The sequence below is a fragment of the Leiobunum rupestre genome, chromosome 6 (genome assembly GCF_980474605.1).
Source record: "Leiobunum rupestre chromosome 6, qqLeiRupe1.1.hap1, whole genome shotgun sequence".
Classification (NCBI taxonomy): Eukaryota; Metazoa; Arthropoda; class Arachnida; order Opiliones; family Sclerosomatidae; genus Leiobunum; species Leiobunum rupestre.
This window is the reverse complement of record NC_143389.1, coordinates 9,287,141-9,299,286: the sequence shown is the minus strand read 5'-3', so window position 1 is coordinate 9,299,286 and position 12,146 is coordinate 9,287,141.

Sequence of the window (12,146 nt, the reverse complement as noted above, 5' to 3'; positions counted from 1 at the left end):
CAACACAGGCTTACGGTGGGCTTCCTCGCCTTTTTCGTGTTTCTCCGATCTCGTGTCTCTCGAAGCCTTGGTTCGCTCCTCGTTAGAGGGCGAGATTTTAACTCTGCAGACGTAATGGGGTGTTTCAGGAGTACAATATGTGGAATCTGTTTATTGTCATTTTCTTTGTGGAAAACGTGGTCATTGCTTTTCGTAAAGAAACTGAAATCGGTTTTTGGGATTAGGGTATCTATTTCGTAGGTGTGCTTCTTCAGGCGATGGAGTTTGTAACAAGCTTATCTTATTGGGCAATTCTGATTTATCAACTTTAAAAATCATATCCACCTTCAAATAAGGAGCTCTTCGCTACTAAACATTGGCACGCTATTTTCATCATCAGAAGTCACAACGCGGTGCTCTATTTGTTGTAAAATTTGATAGTTGTTGCTAGGTTAGTTATGTTTTTTAAACCACTATAGTTATTTATGAAAATTAAAAGTGACCGAATTTAACTTCAATTTTCTCAAGGTATTATCTTGGCAACGGTTGGTCGTAGAGAGATATAAATGCCACTTTCGTTATACAAATCGTTCACTGTGAATCCGAAAATGACAGTAGTAGGTAATAAATAAGGGGATTAAATCGCAGGGAAATATTGCGGGGAGTTCACAGGTAAATCAGAACACGGGGAGCGTATTGAGTATACTATGTATACATGTGGTTTTCAATGAGTCAAAAAATATATGTAATTATTCTTGGTACGTTTAAAATTCATTCAATGTTAAAACTCGATTGGAGATTGTCCGAAAATGTAAGCATTAAAAATCTGTAATATTTGAAACGGTTCGTTTTTAACATAATTGCAATATTTTTAAGTGAAATCGATCAAAATGAAAATCGTGATAGAAGGAGTTTTCTCAGAGCCAACAATAATTTCATATTGAAGGAAATTTCATATTATGTCTTAGAAAGCAGCGAAAATTGTTTTTTTTTTTTTCATTCAAGCCACCATTTCCCTGGGGGCAACTCTCTTACAAAGACAGAAAGCTTTGCTCCTGGATATCGAACAATATTTGCGATCTCAAGTGGAACGACGGAAATTTCGAATACTCGGAATTAATCAATATCGCGGCTGTTAGCGGGAAAGGGAAAAACATTTTATACGAAGGGCTTAGAGAAGACTTCTTATTTTTCCGATTTTCTAGAAGTTGGAGTGGTTACCCTTACCAAAATGGGAGTCTTACTTTAGTCGCCAATTAGTCTCAATGTAGGATCAAGGATTTTTAAGTATTATGTAAGCATTAAAAACTGAGACCAGAATTGTGGGTCCTAAATAAAATCTATTTTAGTCTCAATAAAAGAGATTTATTATTATATATTTAAATGAAACTCATTTTAGTCCCAGTTAGGAAGACTCATTTCTATAGACTTAAAAGCAGCTTAATTGAGAGTTGATTATGAGTTACAATATTATATTAAAATAAGAGTTATTTAGAACTTCAATTTAGTATCATATGGGGAGACTAATTTTTGTGGACTTGAAAGAGGCTTATTTGAGAGTTGATTATGGGTTACAATATTAGATAAAAATAAGAGTCATTTAAGACTTCACTTTAGTCTCATATTTGAAGACTCATATTTGCGGAGTTGAAAGAGACTTAATTGAGAGTTTACTATGGATTTGAATTTTAGATAAAAATAAGTCATTTAAGACTTCACTTAAGTCTCATATTTGAAGACTCATATTTGCGGACTTGAAAGAGACTTAATTGAGAGTTTACTATGGGTTTGAATTTTAGATAAAAATAAGAGTCATTTAAGACTTCACTTAAGTCTCATATTTGAAGACTCATATTTGGGGACTTGAAAGGGACTTAATTGAGAGTTTACTATGGGTTACAATATTAGATAAAAATAAGTCATTTAAGACTTCACTTAAGTCTCATATTTGAAGACTCATATTTGGGGACTTGAAAGGGACTTAATTGAGAGTTGCTTAGAGGTAACAATTTGAAGTTAAACTAAAAGTAATCGTAAATTTCATGTTAAACTTTCGACTGGATCCTCTTATCTAGCTATTTTGGTAGTGTTATCTAAAATGAGTTTCACTCACGTGCCATTGATATAAATATATGTACATTAGTCCAAACAATACACCAAATATTTCATATGATCTACTGTATTATACTTTTAAAATTATATTGTAGTAAAGTCCAAACAATGGAACTCATCATGAGTTCAACTATAATGACCCCTTAAGATTAATGGTAATGGATTTGCAACTTGAATCTTGAAGCTTGGTTACAAAATGATCATACGGGATTGGGTGGCTATATTTGGTTAAGCTAAACTTACTTAAAATTAAAATTTTTGTTATAAAATAACAGTTTCAAAATTTTAAGTCTATTAGAAAATAATTTTCTTTTTTTAAAGGACAACCGAGCGTAAAAACTACCAGTTATTTAGCGATCGCCATGCAATAATTTGTTAAGAATTTCGTTATAGATTGCAGAAGACTGCTCACATACAGGGCACCCTGGATGTATATTAGTTTTACTGATATCGGCAGATTTCCAATATACAGCTAGAGTTCCTTTACCCAAATCGTGACTGTCACTTTTTAACTTAAAAAGGTTTTATTTAAAGCTGCTACAGTTCCAAATGCAGCCTCAAATCAGATTTAATTCATACTTATTCTGAGACTAACGAGAGTCTTAATTACGGTTGCAGAAAATCTTATAAAATCAAGTTTTAAATAAGTATGCAAGAATAAACACTTTTAAGACTTGATTTAGACTCAAAACAAGTATGAAAAAAGGATCTATGTATTTGGAACTGTGGCTTTAAGACTTGATTTAGACTGAAAACAAGTATGAAATAAGTTATCAATAAGGATGTATTTGGAACTGTGGCAGCTTAAAATAAACCTTTTTTAAGTTTAAAAGTGACTGTCACGATTTTGGTAAGGGTAATGTTGCGAAATTAGACTGTCCAAAATTAACCTAATTATCGGATCTCTCAAACGTCACGTGTTTCTATCATTCTAATCCCGGAAATTGCGCTCTTTTTAAGGCGTACAAAATTTGCCTTTGGTTGAAAAACGAATGTCAAGTGATATAAAATGTATATATTTGTGAAAATAAATTAATTAAAAGAAATAATACTCGAAACATGATTAGCTATTTTATAAGTGGGTACATTCTAGGGTATATAAGTCAGTGGCTGAAAAAAAGGACATTATTAATTCATTTAGTAGTTATCCATCATCTATAATTTTAATAAGATTCAAGAGAAATGAGCGAATTTAAGTCATATGCTGAAAAAACAGTTGTTGGCGGACTTAAATATACGGGGAATATGTTTCCGATAGCTGGTGCTAATGGATTAGCTATGACCTTTAAGTATTTAAAGTTTCGAGTTGAGAACAACCACAGATGGAACAAAGGGTTCTACCCGGATGAGCAAACAAACTCCGTCACAGTACATCTAAAGTATCACCCGAACTTGGCCAATTGCAAAACCAAACTTAATTTTGCCGCCGACTACATTACGGTATGGATTTCACCTTCTCATTTATTTCATAAGTCCATAATAATGTTTCATAAGTGAGTCAGCTAATCGATAAAATTATTTATAAGTAAAGTAGAATTCATATCATAGGGCAAAAAAAGAAACACCCCTAGTGAGAGAAAAAAACCGCGAACTTTTAAACATTATAAGGCGTCGATTCTACACAGTAAATAATTACCACGCGGAAGATACGCAACTTAACACTTATGTGGAACACTATCATACACTTTTAGTAACGCACATTAAAAATTTAAAATAACGTGTTTTTCAGATTGAAAAGTTAGAGTTCCCTATTGAAGGGGAAACGGATGCAGATACGCAAGAGCTGCTGAGATTTTTCAGCCATCCAGCAGGTGTACCGAACTAGGAAACATTGCCTACTCCACCACCAAACGCTATTGTACCGTCGACTTTAACCGCTAACCCGTCGATTTCAACCACCACACCATCGGGATCTGGTTCCCAATCTAAATCAAAATCTGGAAAGATCAAAATAAGAAAATCGAGGAGCGTCACTGAGAAAAAAACCTATCCAAAAATACCAAAAAAAAATCATTGAAACTGGGAATTAAATGAACTAATTGAACTAGAGAAGAAGACCGCACTACAACTCCAGCCCTCACTAGACGGTTGCAACGCCCATGATTCTAGTAGCAGTGAAGAACCACCGAAATTTTAAATAAAAATGTCAATTGTAAACTAAATAAAATTTAATCAAATTAAAATCATTGCCGATTTCCTTCCACTATCTTAAAATACTACAAAGTTAGCGCTTGAAAAAAAATTAATAAAAATTAAAAAAATATCCGATATATATTTAAAAATATTTTCTCTACTAAGTTCATTTCGGAATACGGGTTTTATAAATTACCAGGTTTTCATGTACTGTAGGCCTATGTCTGAAGCAATTTTCACGACGATCAAATTTAAATCGCCACAACGATGAAAATATATAATATTTTTGCGCGCGTGGAACGTTTGAAATGGCATTCTAGAAATGTCAGGAAGTGATCGAACCAAAAATGGTCTCTCCAGATGATATAGAAGAAAATCCGGCGTTGGGGGACACTGTTCTGAGTGCTAAGCACTTTCCATCAGATATTCACACCTACGTCGCATTATTTATGGGTTCCGTCAAATCAAGTTTAATTAAATACTTGGACAATAACATAAGGTTCTTAGTAATGGAGAGGAGGTGCTGGATTACCCTTTTCTACGTTCGAAAACGCAAGCCAGTCTACTGTCTGAAGAACTCTCCGCTCAAATACACTACTCATATATCAAAGGCCATGGAGGAGTACGAAGGCCGAGGTAGTGGTTGGGTGGTCGATCGAATAACGCTTTTGCAAGTGGACATTATCAAGTATTTACCTTTGGTTGGTGGAACGTTTATCGAATTACCAGACGAAATTAAGAATTGTCTGGTAGTTTTGAACATCCAATCTAAGGATGATCAATGCTTTTTATGGTGTATTTTGGCGAGACTTCACCCGCCTGATTCAAATCCGAACAGAATACAGAAGTATATAGAATTTAAATATAAATTAGATTGTAGAGGAATATCATTCCCCTTTCAACTAAACCCAATAAAGCTGAAGAATTTTGAGGAATTAAACAACCTCTCGATTAATGTAAACGCGTACGAAGATGGTGTATTCCCGCGTTAGTCAGTGATAACAGAGTGGTAGAGGACTGTCAAAATGACCTTTTGTTAATATCAGATGAGAAGAAAAAACACTTTTGCCTGATTAAAGATTTAAGTAGATTACTGTGCCGATTCACAAAATATAAGGGAAATTACCGTGTATGTCGGTGGTGCTTACATCGCTTCTCTGGTATGAATTCCGAGATAAATTACTCTGCACATGTGAAAATATGCAGCGTTCACGAGCCGCAACACCTCAAAATGCCATATAAAAAATCCATAATCACTTTTGAGAAATATGAATGGATGCAAAAGGTTAGTTTTTCGTTTAAATTTTTAATAAAACAATGCCATAAGTACATTAATAAAAGTATGACAGTTGTCTAGGAAATTCACGTGTTAATAATAATACAGAAGTCTTTCGTGATAAATTTTGATTTTGGAGTATATTAAAACCTTTTGAAACCTGCACACCTAATGCCGACACATCGTCAACCACTAAGTTAAATACACACAAGGCCTGCGGCTACAGTTATGAGGTCATTGGTCCATCTGGTAATTTTAATAGCGTCAAATCTGCAAGTCAAGTTGTGTTTATTTATTTATTTTTTATTTTATATGACAGCCAAACGCACCCGTCACATACAGTGGATGTGATGTGGTGCATGTTTTCATCGAAAGCCTTTTAATTGAAGAAGAAATAATCACGAAACGGTTAAAGGAAATAGAGCCAATGAATTTAACACCGCAGGAAGAGGAAGATCATCAGCTGGCCACGCGGTGTTATTTATGCTCCACGAATTTTAGCTTGGAAGATCCTGCTGTACGCAACCATTGTCACTTGAGTGGTTAGTTAGATAAATTATTTATTTTTTATATTTAACATTTTTTTTAATTTTATGATTTTATAAGGACGTTTTCGCAGGTCGGCCCATCAATCGTCTAACCTGAAGTTAAGAAGTAACTACGTAATACCTGTAATTGCACATAATTTATCAGGTGATAATTTTTTAAATTTGAAGTGATAAATATTACGGAGGTCCAATATTTTCTAATACTCACATTTATAATTATTTTAATTAATAAAGGTACGACTCAGCCAATTAGAGGGTGGAAAAATCACGTGTATCCCGTCAACCACTGAAACCTACATCAGTTTCAGTATTGGAAAGCTACGATTTGTACACTCTAAGAAATAAGCATTCAAGTAGCCTTCATATTTTAATACCACCATTCAATTTTGATTGTTCTTTCAAAGTGGCTTTCAAATTTAAGATTCAACATTCAATTTTGATTTTTCCTTCATAAATACATTCAAATTTAAGATTCAACATTCAATTTTGACAAAAACAAGCATGCGTTCAGATTTAACAGCTACCTTTCAATTTCGATCACGCATTAAATTTCATAAAAAAAACTAATATTCTGATGAAAAATACTACAAACTAGTGTATTATAATTAAATAAAATAACTTGACAAACGATTGTCAGTACTCTATAAAAACATTTTAATGTTTAAAACGCGCTCGGCATAGTGACGTATACGCCGCCGTTCTCAAACGCTACAATCAACTCTAATTTGTCTAATTTAGACCTGTTTGTACCGTTTGAGAACTGTGGCGTACACGCCACTATGTCGTCGATGTCGAGCGCGTTTTTAACAATAAACTGTTTTTATAGTGTACTGACAATCGTTGTCAAGTTATTTTATTGAAAACTAATATTATTTTCAATTTGATTTAAATGTTTTATATATTTTGTTGTATGATAATTATATAGAAAATCGTATAAAATTATAATTATAAAAAATTATAAATATAAATAAATTAAAGAGACTTAAAACGGTTTTAAATTCCCAATGTTTGTATTTATAAAATAAATTTAAAACCGTTTTGTCTCTTTATTTTTTTTCAATTCTTTAAAAATAAAAAAATATTATAAATTTTAAAAAGCGACTTTGGATTAAAAATCCAATATAATTAAGTTCTGAATTTGAGAAACATTTCTACCAGTCTACCAGATAAAGTTATTTTTTATTAAATTATCTAGATTTTTTGGAAATAAGCATAGGCCTTTTTGTTTAATTTTTATATATGTATTTTAAATATTTAACTTCTTAAAAAATCACGATTTATAATAAAAATTAATGCCTATTCTCCCATATAGCAAACTAAACAAAATAATGCTAGAATATCGGAAGTCTCTTTACAGTGACCTTCGATACGATAAGGCAGTCGCAAGGGTCGCGTCCAAGAGACTTTGAGCTCATTCCCGTTAGTCTTGGGCTTTTACCTCTTTTATTTACCACATCTGCATAGCAGGTTGTCCGAAAATTCCACTGAGCCCACTCTTTTGTGAATTTACTTTTTATCGTTCTTAGATCGAAGAGCTCTTACCCGAGGGGCTGATCACTCCGCGTAATCGGTGTACAGAGCCGTACCTTTGACTGTACTAATGGGATTACGCGTAATCTTTGAAGTCCCTGCCTTTGGCAGTGCTAATCTAAGCGTTATCCGGTGTACAGACTTTCTAAGAGTGGTTATCCCCTCGCTCTTACCTAATCCGTACCATTATCCTCCCGCGTGGGTCGAAGTTGATTTAAAGTACTTAAATATTGCAAGTCAGTTTTGTTTTAACCTTAGTTTTAACTACATTGTTTAAAACGCTCAGCGTTCTACAAGTATATGGTAAGAGTAAAACTATTTATTTCATCTAAGCATTTTAAGAGTATAAACTTAGTTTTTAAATTAAACCTCCAAATATAGAAATCTATCATAAAATAACTATCTGTAATTGTTTAAAAAAACGATATCTTTAAAAGGTTAGATCGTATTCTTAACTATATAATTAAACTATTGATATAGCTCATATTTCTTTAGATTAGAGAAATTGTGAGGTTATATTAAATAGAGATACACACGTTTTAAAGTGAGGAATTTTTATCACTAAACAAACAATAATTGGTTTAATACCACGTTAAATAGTATTAACTTGTTCAAATAAATGTTTTGCTAGAGAAATAACAACTCGGCTGATACTGGGTCACTTTTTTTAATTAAAAGTTAATATTTGTCTAATTTGGTTACTAAAAGTTTATATTTTGAAATTTATTAAGTTATCTCTACAAGAAAATATTTTACCATATTTAATTTTAGTACTGCCCATAGAAACGCCGTCTTTGAACAATAATATCCTTTATTTGTAACGAAGGTAGGCTTTTTTAGTTACAAAACTAGCGGGAGAGGCCGCCACCGGCGGATTCCATAGAAATGTAATGGCCGCTCCCTACAGCAACTTATGTCTACTCCTATTTGGCAGCCACAATTGTATCTCGTCTAAAAGATTGTCTACTTAGTTTATTATTATTATTTCTTAGTTACTTTTAGGTTACAATTTTGGAAGAGGTTAGTTACTATTTCCACTAAAATGAGTTATTAATTTGAGTATCAACCCTGTAACAAAGAAACTTGGGGCCTGTTTGCAAAAGCCCTAGCCAAAGTGATAGCCCTTTGAATTTAACACTTGTGATTCTAGCAAAGCAGACTTTTGCGACGCGCCCTAAGATGCTAATCTCCAAATTTTTTATGAACTTGGTTCGATAGATATTGTGCATTATAAAGTGTAGGGGAAAACGGAATCAAGCAGGCAGGGGGCCATGTAGAAAATAACAAGTGGAATCCACAACTAATAAACTTATTAATTATAATTTAAAAATAAAAATAAATGAACTCAAACATTTTACCCGAAATAGTTAAGTTTAAAATTTTCTGCTTCTTGATTCCCTATATACATTTACCTGAACAATTCTACTTTATTAAAGCTGCACTTAAAAGTTATACATTAGATTATATTTAATTAACATTAAGATCTATGGTTAATTTTAAATCTGAAATTCAATGAAATATTGGTTTTTAAAGAATTCATCATAAAAACAAAGTTGAAGTTTAAAATGGTGAACTTTGTGTGTTCAGTATGTGGATTAAAACGTAATTCTCCTTTGGCTTGGTAAAAACATACAAGATTGCTTCACTCTTATGAGCCAAATCTACAGTATAAATGTTGCTTCACTGTGTGCTCAAAAACATTTAATAGCTACGTGTCTTTAAAAAGCCACGCATATAAAGTTCATCAAATAGGAAAACAGTTGCAAATTTTAATATAATTAATAATGATGATAATAACGAAGTTCTAAACAGAAACGATAATCCCAATCAAGAAATAAACACTGAGGAAAATATAACAGAATTAGAAAGAAAAGCAGCACGAACGATGTTAGAACTTCGCGAGAAACATAAATTACCATTAGTTGTTTCTTCTTGTACAGCCAATAGCTTCTCAGAATTATTAGAGGACTGTGTAACATTTTGTTTGAACTTTAAAAACCGAAACCCAAATTTAGATGGACCAAATTATGTAGATTAGCAAGCTTACAATTTATCTCAATCTGCGCTTGGCGTAATCAAAAGTAATTATTTACTTGAGAAATACTGCAAAGAAAATCTTAACCTAGTCGAGCCCTTTGAATATATATTGGGGACTAAAAGAATTAATAATAAAGTTTTTAAAAGATCTGTTAGCTATGTGCCATTAATACCGGTTTTAAAGCATTTGCTTTCCCATTCAGTAGCGGCGCTAAGGTTTTTTCACGGGTGGGCTAAATATTTTGTGGTCCCTAAGAATTTTGTGGCCCTTACCATTTTAGTTACCCCTTATAATTTGGTGGCAGCTGTGGCTTGCCTTCCAATATGTCTCTTATAGCTTCTTCATATTTAAAAATTTGAAAATTTAACTCAAAGTATAAATTGCACTCTTCTCTTTTTTTTACTAAACTCGTCAACAACCAACAAAGGATTGTCTCTTAACCTATTAGATAAATCTCTATTTATAGAGAGCAAGACTAAATTTGTTAATCGATTTTCAGACATTGTTGTTCTTAAAAATGATTCGAGTCTATTTAGTGTACTAAAACTACGCTCTGAAATAGTATTAGCAACAGGTATGCATAATACAATTGCAAATATTTTACGAGATCTGGGAATGCATGCTCGTATGTCAATAAATATTTAAAGCAATCGGAAACATTTTGCTAATTTTGAGGTTTAAAATATTCATTGGTTTCAAGCTGCGTTTGCAAACTTTGTGTTTATGTTTTCACCGCTTTTGGTACTAAATAACATTTTAGCAACGTTGACCTGATTTTTCAGAGACTCCATTTCAAAATTAAATCTTTTGTAGTTTTGACAAAACGCAGTAATTTTTTCAACGTTCAAAAACTCGCTTGAATTTGGGTCTGATGCGCAAAGTTCTTCATAAATAGAACAATTTTCTAACAATCTTTTTTCATTTCTAATACGAATCTATCTAAAATTTCAAAATAAGTTGCTTTAAGTTGGTCGCCAATAGTTTTGAACGCCGTTTCCCGACTTCCTATAGTACCCGTTATTATGGTACATTTTAACCTTTTGTTTTGAATAATTTTTCTTTTCATGGGTACTTTGACGGAACTATTCTTTTCTGGTACTGGAATTGAGGCTGAGAGAGCTAATTGTTTCGCAACATCCCAAATTTGATCGAATCTTTCAGAATTTCAGTCTGTTTCTAACTTTTTTATTATGGCACCGCAAATTGCTACGGCTTGAGTTATAACTACTTTTGAATTTTGCAAATATTCAGACAACACATTTGTTACGCCTAAAATCTCATCTAGTGCTACGACCATTAATAAAATGCTGAAATTTTGAAGCTGGGAATGGTACCCTCTACATTCGGCTGCTTCCTCAGATTTGCCACTTTCAATTAAGTTTTCTAAAGCTAAAACTACAGCATTATATCTAGGTCTAAAAAATGTATACATTTTTTTTACTGGACCATCTAGTGTCACAACTCTAGGGTAATTTTAATATTACATCGTATTCAAGCTCTTTTTGGGCCTCTTGAAAATACTCACTTCGAAGTGACGAATTACTTTGAAATGTATAAATTGCCTGTAACAAACCAAGTGTTTCATGAATTATTGGTACATTCTTACAGGTATCCACCAAAACTAAATTTAGGCGATGGGCGTAACAGTGCACATATGGACACATCCCACCCACAGCATCCTTAATCCTAATGTTCACTCCCGACTTACTTCCACTCATTACACTCGCTCCGTCATATGTTTGCGCTACACAGTTTGATATTTTTAACCCATTTGATAAAAGAATATTAATAATCGCGGAAGATAAAGAACCTCTCCCTTAGTGGTGGTAAATCGAACACAAACACTTAGTTGTTCTACACCGCCTTTGTCCCTAGTTTCGTCAGCAATTATTGCGTAAAAACCACCCGAATCATTAATTTCCTGAATAATCATTCTTTGAACAAGTGCACCACTAGTGTTAATAAGCTCGTTTTGTATTGATCCGTGGGTATATTTTGCTACATTGGGCATGCTATCTACTTTTTTCTTTAAGTCAGGTGAAATGCGCTTTAACAATTCTAGGATTTCAATGAAATTTCCACGATTTTGCTGATCGTCGTTCTCTCGATGCCTTCTTAACGCGATATCCTGTTGAGCGCATGTTAAAACAATTTGCACATGGGCGGATAAAACTTCTCTGTTTCGAATAGTATCTAAACGGTGTTGCTTATTTATCTGTGAAGTTATAGCTCCTCGTTTCTTAGACTGTAAAAAATGTATGTACTTCGTTTCCGCTAATTGGTGGGTCGATTTCTCGGAAGTAAAATGTTCGTGAAATTTCTCATTCATATTTTTCCAATTTTTAAAACCAGTTGTGAAATATGTTTTTTTTACCACTGCTTGGAAAATGACGGCAGAAAAAACAGTATACCATGTCATTTTCAACAGAATATTCCAAAAAGGGATATTTTACATAATAAATACTATTGAAACTTCGTTTTTGACCCCTAACAATCGTTTGGGGAAATGATAAGAGCCTTGGTTGAGCGA